The sequence below is a fragment of the Lycorma delicatula genome, chromosome 12, assembly GCF_047948215.1.
Source record: "Lycorma delicatula isolate Av1 chromosome 12, ASM4794821v1, whole genome shotgun sequence".
NCBI lineage: Eukaryota > Metazoa > Arthropoda > Insecta > Hemiptera > Fulgoridae > Lycorma > Lycorma delicatula.
The window spans coordinates 6,360,420-6,370,825 of NC_134466.1; positions in this window are offsets into that span (position 1 = coordinate 6,360,420).

The window sequence follows — 10,406 nt, forward strand, 5'->3', positions numbered from 1 at the left end:
ATGAAGTCATGTATCTTGACATGTTAACCGATTATTGCTTTCCTCAGCCGGATGAACTCGAAAACATTCATCGACTTCATTTCTAACAAGATGGTGCTCCCCCGCACTTCAATGCATCGGTCACGGACGCTTTGAACAAAAAATTTGGAGATCGATGGATAGGCCGGCAAGGACCCGTATTTTGGCCTCCAAGTCCAGACCTGACACCTTGCGATTTTTTCTTGCGGGGGTACATCAGAAGCGTTGTTTATACGCAAAAAATTCATGACCTAAACCGCTTAAAAAACAGGATTAATGAAGCGATGACAACCATTAACGAAGAAATGTTAACTAATGTTTGGAGAGAAGTCGAGTATCGTTTGGACATTTGTCAAGCGACTAAGGGCGCACATATTGAAATTTATTAATTATGTAAAAAAATGTTTGAGACAACAAATTTGAAAAATAAAAAACATAAACTGTAAGTAATTTTGTTTTAATTTAAACCATGTTCAAAACCGCACTATTCTTTTATGATAACCCTGTATTGTATTTTTTTGTTTTATAATCAAAAACCAACTTGAACAACCCAAGTACAGAATTACAAAGTAAATGAAATGACATTTACCTTTTTTATTTTATTCCAATAGCACTTTTGTGGGATCCCGCATCATCAGTTGTATATAAATTATATGAAATCATATATCAAACATAACAATTTTTTTTTTTTAGAATAAAAATAAAAAGATTAAAATTACTATCATATACACAAAATATGAAGTCAATTAAATAAAAATAAGTACATTTGTATAAATATGATGTCAGTTAAGAATTAAAAATTAAATTAAATTTAAAAATAAAATAATTAGAAAATTTATACCATGTAATCTGGCCAGCCAATGTTACATTACTGAGTGGATTTTACATTTTTTATATACATTCTGATTATATCTATTTTTGTCTAAAATCATGCTGCCATCTGTTGCCACTTTTATAAGAGTGTCATCTTTATATTTGTCTGAAAGTTGATAAAGTTGGAAATTCTTTTGTACTTATATATATTTTTATAAAATCTCTCCAAAATGTCCAATTTTTTACTATTACTATTTAAATTAAATTTCTTGATTTCCACTATTTCCAAATTTGTCCGAATATCAGATACAGAATGTTTGTTATCAATAAGGTGGTCATCAACATTAGATAAATCCAATTTACCATTTTTATAATTTCTAATGTGTTCTAAAAATTTATTTTTAAAAGACCTATTAGTTTTACCTATATATATATATATATATATATATATATATATCGGTACAATTATTTCATTTTATTTTATAAATTCCACATGAATTATATGTCAGTGTGATTGTTATTTTTTAAATATTTTATTATTTGATTGTTTTGTATGCTGGTTTAAATTTACTTTTATCATAAATATTAGTTACATTTTCAGTGTATAAATATTTTAAATATACGTTGTCAATTTTCTGTATATCAGTTATAGGTATGAGTAGTGGTATTATTAATTTTTGAAATTTTTTAAAATATATTATCAATTAAAGAAACATTATAACCATTACGTTTAGCAATTTGTTTTATAATATCTATTTCTTTGTTAAATTTACATTTATTTTTATTACATTGTGTGTAATTAATTGCTCTATTAACCATGTGTGTATATGTACTAATTTTGTGTGACCATGGATGATTTGAATTTCTTTGTTTTGTGTCTTTCTTGGTTATGGGTTTCCTATAAACTGGCATTATAAATTGATTATTTTTGTTAATTTTGATACTAACATCTAGGAAATTTATTTCTCTATTTTTGCCAATTTTAAAAGTAAATTTTAAACTATTGTATGAATTAAATTTTCAAAATTATTAAATGTTTATTGTATATAATGGAATTATAAACTACAGAAACATCATCAACATACCTAGTCCATAACAGGATATCATGTGTATGAATAATACTATAAATAATCTTATCTTTAAAATCTTGTAAATAAATCTGACAGGACAGCTGATATGGAAAACCCATTGGTATTTTTCTGAATATAATATTTATCATTAAGTTTAAAGTAATTTTTTTGGCAAATATTTCTAAGAATAGTAACAATATTATCAATACACAACGGGTCTTCATTATTGTATATTAATATGTTTTTTATTATTTGAACTGTTTTATCTATGGCTATCCTAGGATACATATTCCTAATATCATAATTTACCATCCTAGTTTTTTCTCCAGTTGTTAAATCTTTTAACTTATTTACAAATTCAATCTGTTTTTTATATTGTATTTATAATCCAAAGTCATTTTTATCCTAAGTATTTTATTTATTGTTTCTGATATAATATACGATGGAACAGTTGTGAAATCTAACAAAGGTCACATAGGTATACCACGTTTATGAAGTTTTGGGAGTCCTGTTAATTTTGGTGTACTTGGTTGAAACGGGTATAATCTAGAAAGATATTTTAAATTATTTTTATAGTTAAAAATTTTTATAATTAGAAATTTTTTTATTAAACTTTTAGTTATTTTTAGAAATTTATTAGTGGAGTCATTTATTTTTTTGAAATTATTTTCTAATATATATTGTTTCATCAGATTATTATATTTTTCAGTATACATAATGAAAAGCATCTTGGTTTTATCTGATTTTAAGGTAATAAATTTTGGTCCTCTTTTTGATCTTTTACATAATTTTTAATATTTTTAAGCTAGCATGCACCTTGGAAAATAAATCTGATAACCATAATTATTTTTAAAAATTAAGACGTAGAAGAAAGAAAGTTATGTATTCTACATCCGAAGCATATGATATTTCTGATTGTATCATAAGTAAATTACGGAAGATTTTCAGCAAGTATCAATTTTAAAACAAGGGAATTACTGAAACAAGCCCCCTAATATTGTTAACATAATTTGTAAATTTTTTTAATTATGTCGTACACAAGTGTGAAACCAGTGCCAACAATTTGAGGTAAGTAACTCATGCAATGAGCAGTTGTTTTATCAATAAGTTACTAGTGTTATAACAGACTTCTTATTTTCTTCCATCCTGTCAAATATTACAATAAAATATAATCCCTTTCCCTTTTTCAATCTCTACTCTAATTGGATTAGTTTACAATCTTCTTTATGTCTATATAATGTAACAAATCAGGTGAATAATAACAAAAAAACATACATACATGCAACACACTGTGGCTGATGGTTTATGACCTGGCAAATATATTCTGCCCCATACGATACACATACACTTTTGTAAGTAATACAAGGATCATCGCAATATCCATTGATACACGTTAATGAAGGCGGACAATTGAATTCTGAAGTACATGCTGCAACAAAATGAGGTTATTTGTAAGTAAAAATAATTTTATATAATTCATTTTCAGTTAGATTTTTTTGGTGAAGTATTTACGACAGTTTTTTTTTTTTTCAATAATGCTAATTAATAGTCAGCTACTTTCTTCTAAGTTTTAATGCTGCCGACACTCATTCAACATTGGCTAGTAAAGCAGTCTTGAATATGATCATATAATTGGAATGAATAAATGCAAGCAGCTATGTTTGAAAATTACATGTCACTCATATTATATACGCTACAAAGACATAAACATTAAATTTCTGTATACCCTATAAAAATTTTCTACCATCTGAATGTCATCTCTTAAGTGGTATTTTATAATTATTTTCTTTTACTTTATTCCATTACTCTATTTTTTGTCAATGATTAGTTCATCACATAAACTTAGTTGTAAGTGAAAATATTCAACAAAAATCTTTAACCATAAAAAATTACATGTCACTGGTGTTTGAACCCAGGACCTTCCAGATGAAAGTAAAAAAATTAGTTTATTAAAAATGAATTTTATAAAGTTTAAGTAATAAACAAGGATTAGAGTGAAGGGTAGTTGACTTTATCAGTAAAATTGCAGAAATTTCATCGCTGCATAAAAATAGACTAATATTATTACATATGAAGACGAATATCTTAACAGTATTTCAGAATTTAATTTTATTAATAATCGTTTTTTGAAAATTTTCTGTCCTAACACTGAAATGTCTTAAATTCTGTTTGGGAAGGGAACAAAATTCATTACTGATTAAGTTGGGGTCGACTCGTTATAAATTTTATCAGACCATAGTTGGGAATCAAACTGGGATCTTTGATGGAGCCACAAAACATGCTAACAAGGTAGTTACTTAAAAGTCAGTTGTTTTCTTTAATGGTTTCTTTTTTATAAGAATTTTCAAAACAAAAAATAACAAAAAAAAATTATATAACAAATGTACTGGTAAAATCTTAAGCAATTTACATTTATATTCAAAAAACAATTACTACATAAAAGAAAAAAATCTAAAAGATAAAATGATTTAATAATCTTAATTCATCTACTTCATAGATGCAGTATTTCTAAACATACTCCTGCGCTTTTAATACATCTGCACTTCCTTGCAACTACATTTTTTTAAGTACTCTCCTCTTTTTGAGAGTACATTAATGAATTTTTTTCTTTAAGGGGATATTTTTCTTTAATGAATTTAATTTAGCAGCTTGCTTAGGTTTTTATTATTTATTACCTAAGATTGGAAATTTTTCTTTCAAAATTATACAAATTTAATAACAGAATAACAATGAGGAATTGCCTTTCTACCTGAATATGTTTTATAAGCGCATTTTATAATTCATTAATCAATAATAAAAAAAGTATTTTAAATTCCTTAAATTCTTTTTTTTCAAATCTAATAATAATACTACGAATAAGTTGTAATGCTAATTATACATGCTGTATAATTAAAAAGTCAATTGTGTTACTTTCTATCAAATTTTTCCAAAGGCAGTAATATCCATCTGAATTTCATTTCAATCAGTTAATTGTTCAAGAAATATTCTCTTTATGACTGGAGACCAAAATAAAAAAGAAGATCACAGTAAATATTTATTTAGCAACCCATGTGGAAAGTATATAATAAAAAAATCTGTTCTGAAAATTTGGTTAATCGATTTTGATCAGAAAGTTAAATACCGTTTCTAATTTTTACATTTGTTATTAGACTGTTATATACAAACTATAATTCTTTTAATGAAATCTGCAAAAGAGGCAAACATTTAATCTAATCCAGTGTTTCTCAACCACTGGTCTGTAGGACCGACACCAGTTCACAAGATAATGTTACTGGTACCTGAACAAAAAAAAATTAAACTTTACGAACATTAAAAATTTATACAATGGTAATATAAAATTTATATAATTATTTAATAATGTTTTGTACATATAAAATTGCGAATACTGGTGCATGTTTAATTTACCGAATACATTGTATTCTTTGTACAATCGGCAACAAAAAACTATCCTGCGATGCATGAAGTGTAATAGCGGAAGATGTCAGAACTATGCCGCACTGAAGTGTGGCTTTGGCAGTACTTTTGGTTTATGGCTTATTTGTGTGCATGTTCAATTTATTGAAAACACTACATTTACAATTATATTCTTTACTTTACGCAGTCGACTACTAGCATTATAATGAAGTGATTTACTTTTAATAATTACAAAAACACAAATTTTTATCCTCTTAAAATGAGTAAAAAAAGGAACTTTACATAATTTTTTTCACACTGAAAGTTCTACTCCGAGAAATGTAAATATAGAAAAATCGAGTAAAACAGAAAATGAATGTCCATCAAACAAGAAAAATAAATCTGCTTACATAAGACACTACAATAATGAGTATTTAAAATATGGTTTTATACTTTGGCTGGATTCTACAGAAAACAATGTATGTCCAATGTGCATAATATCTAGGGAAGTTAAGAATAATGGTACCATGAAACCGTACAAAATGTTGCAACATTTAAAACCAAGTCATCCCGAACTAGAACAGAAACCAATGGAATATTTTGAACAACAAAAACAAGAATTTAATCTCCAAAAGAAAAAGATTTAAAGAAATTTTTATTCAAAATAAATCACAATTGAAATATTCATATTTAGTTGCACTACATATAGCCAAAACAAAAAATTATTCACAATCAGAGAAAATTTAGTTAAACCAGTGTTAATTGATGTTTGTAATGAAAAGTTTGTACTGTGTCTTAAATTGAACTAAAATAATAATTTTCTCTGTTTAAAAACTTCAAAAGGGATTTGGATAAAAACCTTATGTGATACAGAAAATCTTAAATCAGATTTGAAATCAGTATTAAAAATACTTTTAAGACCACCTTACAGTTGTAAAACATCGTTCCAAAAATTTTTAAATGTTGCATTGTGTAATATTTGCATGTTTTTTTTTGTCTTCAGTCATTTGACTGGTTTGATGCAGCTCTCCAAGATTCCCTATCTAGTGCTAGTCGTTTCATTTCGGTATACCCCCTACATCCTACATCCCTAACAATTTGTTTTACATATTCCAAACATGGCCTGCCTACATAATTGTTTCCTTCTACCTGCCCTTCCAATATTAAAGTGACTATTCCAGGATCACTTAATATGTGGCCTATAAGTCTCTCTCTTCTTTTAACTATATTTTTCCAAGTGCTTCTTTCTTCATCTATTTGCCGCAACACCTCTTCATTTGTACACTTTATCCACCAATCTGATTTTTAACATTCTCCTATAGCATCGCATTTCAAAAGCTTCTAATCTTTTCTTCTCAGATACTCCAATTGTCCAAGTTTCTCTTCTATATAAAGCGACACTCCAAACATATACTTTCAAAAATCTTTTCCTGACATTTAAATTAATTTTTGATGTAAGCAAATTATATTTCTGACTGAAGGCTCGTTTCGCCTGTGCTATTCAGCATTTTATATCGCTCCTGCTTCGTCCATCTTTAGTAATTCCACTTCCCAAATAACAAAATTCTTCTACCTCCATAATCTTTTCTCCTCCTATTTTCACATTCAGTGGTCCATCGTTGTTATTTCTACTTTGCATGTATATTATTTATTTGATAAAATTGATTCATAACAGTAAACAATAATAATAAAATATTATGATTTTGTAAATTCCATTTTTTTAAGTTTCACATACAAAAACTGAAATTTCAGACAAGAAAATTGTAAAGTAGGATGTAAAGTAGGATGTATATAAGTCTTTGTTAAACTTCTTATCTATTTTTTAAAATTAATTATTGAATACTAACATTTATCTTATTTCATAATACGCCTATTTCTTTTTTTCTGTAAAATTGGATGCTAAAGCAGCTACAAAAATGTTCAAAATTTAGTGTCATATACAGCACACTGTCTAAACTCTTACTGAGGTGTGAAAACTAATATGATCTGACAAGTTGCTATGCTAGAAATTTCACTACAGCATTTCTTATAAAAGAATATTGTCTATCATTGACTAAACAACTGTAATTTCTTCAATTCCTTTTTAATAATAATATTAGTCGGTCTGTCTAGCAAGAACCTGGATGCTTGGGGCTCAAGTCAACCCAGGTGAATCCCACAACCAACTCAGAGCCTCCTGGGGCCCGTTGACCACAGAGCTCGCTTCGCTCACCATTCCCAATTTTCCAGGAGGACCAGCACCCTGGACACCCGCAGAGCTTGCTTCAACCACGATTTCCATCTACCCAGAGGGCTCTACTTCCTGAACCACCGCACTGTACATTATCCTTATGGTTGTGAGAATATTACTGATAAATAATAATTATAGTAGTCAGGCTTTATAGAAACCTAAAAAAGAAACTAAATTATAAAAGACAGAACAGAATAATAATAAATATGGTAAATAAAGTCCACACACCTATGACAACAAAAAATGTATTACAATTTCTTTGCCATGAAGGCAGAAATATAATAATAAAGTAAAAGGATTAATCTATTTTTTCATTAATGAATATCTTTAATTCACAACTTCACCCTCCTTGGGGGTGAAGAAATAATGAGTATTTATAATGTCTTAATCTTCAAGGGAGCTAGGGCCTTGGTCGATGGCTTAAAACCTTCCTGGGGGTAACATAAATGTATCCTGCAAATTTTAGAGTAATTGGTCGGTTAGTTCTCACATGATGCAATAACAAACTAAAATAGACAAACTTTACATATATATATATATATATATATATATACATTTCTGAATAACCGTGATTTATTAGGTCAAGAGAGTATCTAATCCATGCAAAAGTTAGGCTTCAACCTTCTAAAAAATGCTCCGTTTGAATTATAACAGCACCCCAGGAGCAGCCCATTTCATTACCAGTTGATGGTGATGTTTGGTGTAGCCTCCCATGAGGTGCTTGCATACCTCACTACAAGTTACTCACAGCACCACTAGTCCCCGGTGTGGAACCTGGTATTTGACGGAATTTTAGGACTGATATTCCCAGAAGGGGTCACAGCCCAGGCTTTCACTGATGACTGTCCCCTGTTAGTTTGTGGTAATTCACGACCACAGCTAGAAGACTGGGCACAGGCGGCTTTGTCCATGGAGGGCTGGATGGACATGCAAAATTTAAAGATTTCTGTGTCCAAGACGAAGTATATGCTTTTCAAATTATTGTTCAGTAGCAACCCCCACATTAAGTATAATAGCCGTGTAATCAGCCAAGCTAAAGTTCCTAAGTACCTAGGTGTTTTTTTTATGAGAAGTTGCTGTTTAGCAACCACATTAGGCAAGTAGCGACGGATACCGTCTCTGTGATGCAAAAGCTTAGGAGGATTGCTCAGAAGGATTACAGGCTGTCGGACCATCATTTGTACGTAGGTATCAAGATGTCTTCGAAAGTATGGCCTCTTATGCTGCATCCGTTTGGGCGCATAGGTTGGACAGAAATGGAGCACTTATTCAGAATTTAAGGAGTGCCCAGCGCAGAGCCTTAATTATATGTATTGGTGTTTTAAAACAACCTCCTATGAGGCTACCAACATATTGGGAAAGGCTTTCTCAATCGATTTAGTGGCGAAAGTCTGGGCGGCCATGTGGAAGTTGTGAAGAGGCAGGGAGGCCAAGGTATTTGGGATGCGATTTTGAGCCGGGCCTGTACTGGAATGGAACGGCGATCACAATGCACCGGTTCTAAATTTTGAACAATTGCCGATCTACCACCTTCGGAGGAGGCTTTGCAGCCTCATGATGGATGCATGGCAGCAAGAATGGCACACCACAACTAAGAGAACGTCCTTGTATAGATTTATACAGGACTTTTATACAGGGGGGAGATGGTATGCTTCTCCTTTGTTTTTAAGGGCACCGAGTGCCCAGGTGCTCTACAACCACGCAAACTTGAACCAATATTTGTTTCGGTTCTGCTTGGCAGCTGATGATGAGCTGTGCGTCTACAGGGAGGTCCAGTGAAATGAATACATGATGTTTGACTGCCAGCTCTTGGGGGAGGCCAGAACTCAGGCCATCCTGGAATTTAGAGGTCAAGGGGAAAATTGGTCACTCATAAGCAGCAAGTCAATGTGTCAAGAGCCGCGTTGTCGGACTGTGTGGGTGTTCCTTGATGTCATTGCTTTGTTCAACTGACATCAGTAGTTTATTTAAGGGAAAAACTCCTACCTCACTGCTGTGGGAAGCTACCTGAAAATGATGGCTGACCACCAGCCAATTAAGGCTCTAAGTGCTTTAATATTGGTGGATAAGTACTTACTGGCATTCAGCAACCTAGGCGTGGCAGAAAATTGCTGTCTTGATGATGTAAATTAAATTTATTGAGAGTCATATATGTTTCAGTCGTTGACAGGGTGGGCCTACCATTTTAGAAATATATGAAAGTGATCGGTGGGATATGAAGCAAATGGTGTGTGGCATCACGCTTAGTTCGTTCACACAGTTAAGTAAGCTCTACGAGCTAGTTAAGACACTGGTCGCTAAAGTGATTCGAGGCTCAGTAGCCGTTTGTGGCACAGATATTTGGTCTTATGCTTTAGGGTGACCGAATGGGGTGGTGGCAGGAGAAATGCCAAGCAAACCAATACCTTACCACTCTAGCCTCACATGCAGTCCCCTCAGGAAGTCCATTATTTTTAAACAGAAATTTTTTTAATTTATTTAATATTATTTTATTTAACTTAAATTTAATTTTATTATTTTTGTAATATTATTCATTTGATTGATTTGAACCATTTAGTTCAAACCCAGCTCACAGTTCATTAATTCAATTCATTAAAGTTGCTTCAACTGGAAAATCTCCACTACTACACATACAATACATTTTTTCGAGATGAAATATATCTAAAAACCTTCTCAGTTATCCCAAGAAAGATGGGTAAAAATTTGCGTTCAATCGGATAGTTTTTTGTTTATCCTAAACAAACAAAAAACCCTCTTCCTCTTCATAAAATAGTACAGATATAGACTAGTAAAACTAATAGGAAAACTAATAATACATACTTATAACACACTGTGGCTTGTGATTTACAACTTGGCATATATAATTTCCACCATACTGCAGA